This window comes from Ylistrum balloti, unplaced genomic scaffold (genome assembly GCF_031769215.1).
Source record: "Ylistrum balloti isolate Yb309-2 unplaced genomic scaffold, AGI_CSIRO_Ybal_v1 Utg371294, whole genome shotgun sequence".
NCBI lineage: Eukaryota > Metazoa > Mollusca > Bivalvia > Pectinida > Pectinidae > Ylistrum > Ylistrum balloti.
This window is the reverse complement of record NW_026782694.1, coordinates 42,910-51,132: the sequence shown is the minus strand read 5'-3', so window position 1 is coordinate 51,132 and position 8,223 is coordinate 42,910.

Here is an 8,223-nt window from a genome sequence, read left to right as displayed (position 1 = left end):
ACAGAGCTTGTTATATAACATCGTGAAATAACGAAATAATGTAATTAAATTAATTTTCCATTATCAAAATTTAGCGTCTTTTTACTTATAGGAAACTACTGGAATGACGCATTTACACATCGAAAATAAATTTGCCGCCTAAACATAGAATGCAGTCTTAACTAATTATAGACAGGTGTTCGCTACAGAAACTGGTGTTAAAGGCAGCTTTAACTAGTTATAGACAGGTGTTCGCTACAGAAACTGGTGTTGAAGGCAGCCTTAACTAGTTATAGACAGGTGTTCGCTACAGAAACTGGTGTTGAAGGCAGCCTTAACTAGTTATAGACTGGTGGTCGCTACAGAAACTGGTGTTGAAGGCAGCCTTAACTAGTTATAGACAGGTGTTCGCTACAGAAACTGGTGTTGAAGGCAGTCTTAACTAGTTATAGACAGGTGGTCGCTACAGAAACTGGTGTTGAAGGCAGCCTTAACTAGTTATAGACAGGTGTTCGCTACAGAAACTGGTGTTGAAGAGAGCCTAAACTAGTTATAGACAGGTGTTCGCTACAGAAACTGGTGTTGAAGGAAGCCTTAACTAGTTACAGACGGGTGTTCGCTACAGAAACTGGTGTTAAAGGCAGCCTTAACTAGATATGGACAGGTGGTCGCGACAGAACCTGGTGTTAAAGGCAGCCTTAACTAGATATGGACAGGTTGTCGCTACAGAAACTGGTGTTGAAGGCAGCCTTAACTAGATATGGACAGGTGGTCGCTACAGAACCTGGTGTTAAAGGCAGCCTTAACTAGATATGGACAGGTGGTCGCTACAGAAACTGGTGTTGAAGGCAGCCTTAACTAGTTATAGACAGGTGTTCGCTACAGAAACTGATGTAAAAGGCAGCCTAAACTAGTTATAGACAGGTGTTCGCTACAGAAACTGGTGTTGAAGGAAGCCTTAACTAGTTATAGATTGGTGTTCGCTACAGAAACTTGTGTTGAAGGCAGCCTTAACTAGTTATAGACGAGTGGTCGCTACAGAAACTGGTGTTGAAGGCAGCCTTAACTAGTTAAAGACGGGTGTTCGCTACAGAAACTTGTGTTGAAGGCAGCCTTAACTAGTTATAGACGGGTGGTCGCTACAGAAACTGGTGTTGAAGGCAGCCTTAACTAGTTATAGACAGGTGTTCGCTACAGAAACTGATGTTAAAGGCAGCCTTAACTAATTTTAGACGGGTGGTCGCTAGAGAAACTGGTGTTGAAGGCAGCCTTAACTAGTTATAGACAGGTGGTCGCTACAGAAACTCGTGTTTAAGGCAGCCTTAACTAGTATGTACAGGTGGTCGCTACAGAACCTGGTGTTAAAGGCAGCCTTAACTAGATATGGACAGGTGTTCGCTACAGAAACTGGTGTTGAAGGCAGCCTTAACTAGTTATAGATTGGTGTTCGCTACAGAAACTTGTGTTGAAGGCAGCCTTAACCAGTTACAGACGGGTGTTCGCTACAGAAACTTGTGTTGAAGGCAGTCTTAACTAGTTATAGACGGGTGGTCGCTACAGAAACTGGTGTTGAAGGCAGCCTTAACTAGTTACAGACGGGTGGTCGCTACAGAAACTGGTGTTGAAGGCAGCCTTAACTAGTTATAGACGGGTGGTCGCTACAGAAACTGGTGTTGAAGGCAGCCTTAACTAGTTACAGACGGGTGGTCGCTACAGAAACTGGTGTTGAAGGCAGCCTTAACTAGTTATAGACAGGTGTTCGCTACAGAAACTGATGTTAAAGGCAGCCTTAACTAATTTTAGACGGGTGGTCGCTACAGAAACTGGTGTTGAAGGCAGCCTTATCTAGTTATAGACAGGTGGTCGCTACAGAAACTGGTGTTGAAGGCAGCCTTAACTAGTTATAGACAGGTGTTCGCTACAGAAACTTGTGTTGAAGGCAGCCTTAACTAGTTATAGAAAGGTTGTCTGGTCTCCACAGAAACGTGACTTGGCTGGCTAAAGACAGTTGGTCTCATAAATATCCTTATTTTTATCGATATGAAGTATTTATATACGTGAGTTGTGTGAAAGCTTTTCGGCTGTAGTGTTTGAACAGGAATTACGAGCTCCTTGTCGCTATGTTAGATAACAAAATTTAATGACATGTCACGCTCTCCCTCTACCGAGAAACGAAATTTGATTTTTTATTTTTCTAGAGATTAAAAGTCCTTCTTCAACCTTCACCAGGCGCGAAGGGTATATCGAATTTCTGCGTAGAAAATATGATCCAAACGGTATGTGGAAGTTTTCATAACTTGATAAAAGTGATCAACTTCCCTCACAATGTTGTTATACTGGCGCATAAATAAATACACCAAACATCATCATCATCATCATCATCATCATCATCATCATCATCATCATCATCATCATCATCATCAGCATCATCATCATCAATCCACTCATTCATACTAGTATATAATTACCTGTATGTATGATTACCTCGTTTTCATTTCAAAATTATACACATCCATAACGTCAATATTGTCACTCATATTATACACAAATCCACACACCTTCACACATATACAAACACACACCATAGGTACATGTACTCACATTTTAGAAAAAGGAGGAGAAAAAGTATGGCTAAGGCAGGAAGGGGAAGCGAAAGAAGAAACAAGATCAGAGAGACACGGTTTCTTAGTATAGAAATATAAAAGTGTGTAAAACAGTGCGCTAATCGGGCGAAACTAAGGTTAAAATTATCATAAAAAAGTAAAAAAAAAAAAAAAAAAAAAAACGTTCACGTATGACAAATATTTTAAAAGGAAATTGGCATACCATTGTTCAGAAGCATCAAGTGAACTGGCATTTTTTTCTTCTTCAATTTGTTAACAAGAATGAGTCATATCATTGTTAAATCTGGAGTTGATATTACAATTAATATACCAGAACATGTAGTGAAACTTATAGAGTAATATCAAAAATTCGAATGGATGGTTGACTTAATTTGATTCCCTATTTAAGGATATACAGCATTAACATATTTTACAGAACGATTAAAAATGTTAAACCATAAGTGGTTTTTATTATTTAAGAAATAACTGGTCAATGGGAGATAACTCTTATAAAAATTCTTGGAAGCTATTGATGAAGTATCTCTTTTAAGACTTGAAAATGTTACAGAATGATGAATATTGAAAATAATAAAACATCAGATCTAATTTTTATCAGCATAAACAATTATATACACTTAAAGTAGAGAAACATTAATACTAGAAAAAACACCAATGTTGTTATTTTGCATTGTTAGGTAACAGAGCGTGTAGCGGATCATAAGCTAGGTTTATTTATGAATCGATAATGTTCGTTACTTTTTATAACGTCGTCCACTTCGATTCCTTTCTTAGGAACTTAATGAAACTAGTGATATGTAATTGATATGAAACAGATTTGACATATCAGAACTATTCTTTCCGTCTCCTTAAATGATGAATAATGTACGACGTTTTTATTCTAATTTGTATTTTCCTGACGATGTGGAAAAGATTTCATTAAGAAACAAATTGTAAATAACAGAAGTTGATGAATTTATAACACAAAACAAAACTGGTTTAAGTGTAAAACGCTCAGATGTAAATCAGTGTACGATTAAAGGTATTCATAGGAGGTATCGTTTAGAAGTAATATTTATGAAATCTTTGTAAAGTAGTCTGAGTGACTGGCTTTAAGCTGTATCATATTTCCAACAGATTTATGCCTTCTGGAATCAGCTTTCGTTACAAACGTTAGAAGACATCCAAATGATGCAAAGTCAGCTTTCATTGCCATCGTGGGTTGTGTAGTATGACTAATAATAATTGTCAGAGTTTTGTATGTTATCATGCATATTATCCCTATTGTACCTCTCAGATTCAGTGACGGATCAATTCAGAACACAGAATTTCGGGAGACGCAGGTTGAAGAAGATTATGAGTAAGTTTTACGACTGTCATGATAATCTCGTCAATAAATATTACTTCTGTTGCGCGTTATGAAGCTGGATGCATTTTATGTTCATTAGTGTGTCTGATGGTTCACTTGTCGTGACATTACTTACTTGGGTTAATCACGATTGACAAGGTGGGTGTCATCGACGAAGCAAAAGAGTCTGGCACTCCCACACCAACTGACCTTTTTCAACTCTGTACGAGTTAAAGGGTATCTGTGTAGATATGCCTTTTGTTCATATTTCGCAAATTTGCATTTGAATGAAGATTTTGATGGAATGTCTGTATTTACGTTCGTGTTATTGAACGAAGAACAATGCATGGATGTTACTCTCTGCAATTCTTCGTTTAATGTGACGTCCACTGGTACAAAATACATCAAATTCACTGTTGTAGAACTTTATACTGTAATCAAGAGAAGAGAATGTCATTCAAGATCAAATATCTCTTTAAAATATTCTGAAACATGGTATTTTGGACATATCTATCTAATTTCGTTACATGACAGATACACCAAAAGCCACAACCGTGAAACCTAGAAGGCGACTGTGGGAAATGAAACCTGATCAAAAGAAATGTGAAAAACCAGACCGGAAGGAGCACTTACCACATGACCAAAACAAATTTCATAATTTTCATACGAAATGTCAGATTTCCATAGAAAATCTCTTCGATTTGCGTTTTCTGTGATATTGATAAAACTCACTTCAGCATGGAAATTCGTGCAAAATCCTCGATGATTCATTAAAAAGACCTTGTTGATTTTATCTAGATGGTCTATGTATACTAAAAGACTTTGCATTGCCTTTATCAAATTTATGATATTAATTGGTTTCCACTAACTACAGGAGATAAGGAATGTTATCGTCGCTTAATACAGTATATGTTTTCAGTTGATTTTTTTTATTATTTTACCTGGCGATGTCATCATCTCGTTGAAGCGTTTTATTCTTATAAGCCCACGTGAAAACATAAAATCATAGGACTTGTTTTTCATTTGATGGATATATTTACAAATTTATGAGGTTTTATTAACATTTTTTTACACAATGCTCTTCGAAATGATATTGCTACTACAGAGAAGTCAACATTAATCAGTCTTCATTACAATCGGCGTTATGAACACATTATTGCTTATTTATCACTGCTCTTTGCCTGGCCAGTGTATTAAATGGTATTAGCATTCCCCTTCAAAACAAAACTAGCCATGGCTCCTGTCAAATTGTTCTACCCAATTGAAATCAATGGTTTGGAATACAAAAAAAAAAAAAAAAAAAACGTTGTTACAGCTTAACCTGTAATTATCGACGAGTTTGAAAACTCGTTTTCCAAACTCAAAGTCAATGGAACGAGGGGAAAATTTAAAGAAAAGAATGATTGACAGCAAAATCTATTAAACAGAAGAAACAGAATAAGATAATAACAGTTTTTTGGTGCAAGAAGTGGTCAACTGACTCATATCACAAGGCTTCAAAACATGCAAGTCGATGGAAATTATGAGGAAGTTTTACAGTCGTCAAAGTGATCTCATTGAGAAATATTCTATTTCTTTGTGAGATATGATGCTGAGAGTGTTTGATGCCCGTTATGTTTCTCTTGGTTCCATTGTTGTGTACCTTGGTTGAGAACGTGACATTACTTACATGGATTGACCAACTTTTACTTTGCAGGTGTCGTCGGTGAAGCAGAAGACGCTTGATTAACTGGAACACCTCGTCTTAATCTTCCTGTACTTTTTAGGTATCTGTGTGCAAATCCTAGGTTTATTTGATTTGCGTTTGGATTATAATTATATTGACATGTTGGTATTTCCTTGTTGTTTTGCAGAAGGAAAGTTGTCTTCGTCATTGACGATATCACCACTCACCTTCCCTGATGCTTAATGGCCAAACGGAATGCCTCTCTCCCTCAATGACAATGAACTGCTGAATCTGATTAGATCTTTTTTTGCTTTTTTGTAAGAAGGATTTGTTCGCAATTCATATGAATTAAAGACTCCATGAATTGCCTGCGTTAGAGTTCGATGTCCAGACATATTGGTGTGTCCTAGTTGCGTGATAAAGTATATATATAAAGTATCTATATATTATATATGCCAAATATAAAACGGTTCTTTTTCTCAAAGTTATAAAAGTGCAATAAGTTGAAGGGAGATTTCTTACTAATGAGAAAAAAATCAAGAAAAGAAAACGATATGCAATACCAAAGAAACATACGGGAATTTTGCAACGTCATTTTGATGTATTCGCGAGAGTTGTGCTTTCATATCTCTTGTGTTTTGACGATGTGATGTGCTTTTTTCATGTGCAATAAAAGGGATGTCGACAGTGCTTTATTTTGTTTTGTTTTTTTCGCCGTAAGACTTCATGACTTTATAATATTGGATGTGGAATTTTAAGGGAATTGAAAATAGAACCGAATCGAACAAAAATAAACAAATAACCTATGTAACCAGGTTTTGAAATTAACTCGATGGAACATTCTGCGGAGGTCCGACCCTGCTAATGGTCAAAAAGTATTCCTGACATCCTCATCCTCTCTCTCTCTCTCTCTCTCTCTCTCTCTCTCTCTCTCTCTCTCTCTCTCTCTCTCTCTCTCTCTCTCTCTTAAGTGTTGTGTCCTTGATTCTAAATTCTGGCGGAATTATATGATGGACGTGGTAAATACATTTCTGTTATATTTTTTTCATTTCATTTCCATAATTTCATATGAATAAAAATATAGTTCTGTTATTATGTAGCAACGAGATTCAATATAAAGAATAGACATGCAAAAATTAGGCTGTACAAACTAACAATGAAAAAACATCACAAATATATTAAAGATACACCACAGCCCATCTAAATTAAAACAAGGTTGGTAGAATGTTTGTCCAAAAAGTGACGGAATCCACTGCAAGCAGTTTGACTAAACAAAGAAATTAATAATAGTTGTCAAGGAGACGCGCACGAGCTCTGATTCCATCAACACGCGTCATGCCGATTGGCTATTATTATACACACGCTGGCCATTTGTGGGAGTGATAGCCATCGCAGTTCCTTTATATATAACTAATTAGAGCCAGCGTGACACGTTCGTAGATTTATTAATTGTTTATCAATAAATCAAATATATATATATAATATTTTGCTAAGCCAAAGTTTAATGATGAGGCCTCATATATCATAAACACGATCATCACATATGTATTCATTGTGTAGTATCGAAGGATGGATAACATAAATCAATGGTTGTTTATGGTTCCGAAGAAAGTAGGATAATGTAAATTAATCTGTAGCAGTCGTGATCACCTGCGGTAAGTTTATGTTATTAATACATCCTTTGCCCCTCCCCCCCCCCCAACCCCCCCCCCCACCCCCACCCCCCACCCCCACCCCCAACCCCCTCCCCGCCCCCCTCCCGAATAATCACATCAATGGATGTCTCGTAATATGAGAAATTCTATGTTAAGCAAAAGTAATTGATTTTTGACATTTCCTTTTGTGGTGAAGCAGACAAAACACAGAAAAAATACCATTTAAAATAACATAACCATGATGAATTCTTCATTAACATCTGTCTGAGACAGCAGTAAATATTTTTTTCTTTTCTGAATGTAATTTTGCGAAACATCATCCTTGTGATTCAAAACCTGATGTCATATAAAGTGCATGTGCGTCGTTATGGGTACCATTTGTTCAATGCAAATGTAAAGACAATTGTTTTCAAAGATGAGGTCACGTTATGAACCCTTCTTACGATCCGATTGGCTATGTACTCGTTTTATGTTCTCATGTTACACTGGAAAGTATATATAGAGACTCTGAATGAAGGCGACAGTCTTTTTCCATATACAGACACACGACCACTAACAGGTAAGTAAACTTGACAAATGTATAAACAGTGTTTCATATAGCATCCCTGACGAGAAGGAGAGAACAGCTGTTTGATGCATTTCAATGCATTACATGACTATGCTGTATCGAAAGACACTATCCTCTTGTGTGTCTTGTGTGTCTTTATCTTCTCTTGTGTGTCTTGTGTGTCTTTATCTCCTCTTGTGTGTCTTTTTCTCCTCTTGTGTGTCTTTTTCGTCCAGTTCAGTACGTTTTTCTCGAGAATGGTTCAAGTGAATTTTGTTAAAATTAATTTGCCTAAAATGCTATTGAATTTTTTTTTCAGCAAAAATGGTAATCGATTGTTACGATATTTTAGGTATAAAACATTTGATTCTACAAAAAATGTATTGCATTTATTTCAGGTTGATTAACCAAAAATCGATATAAGTCCT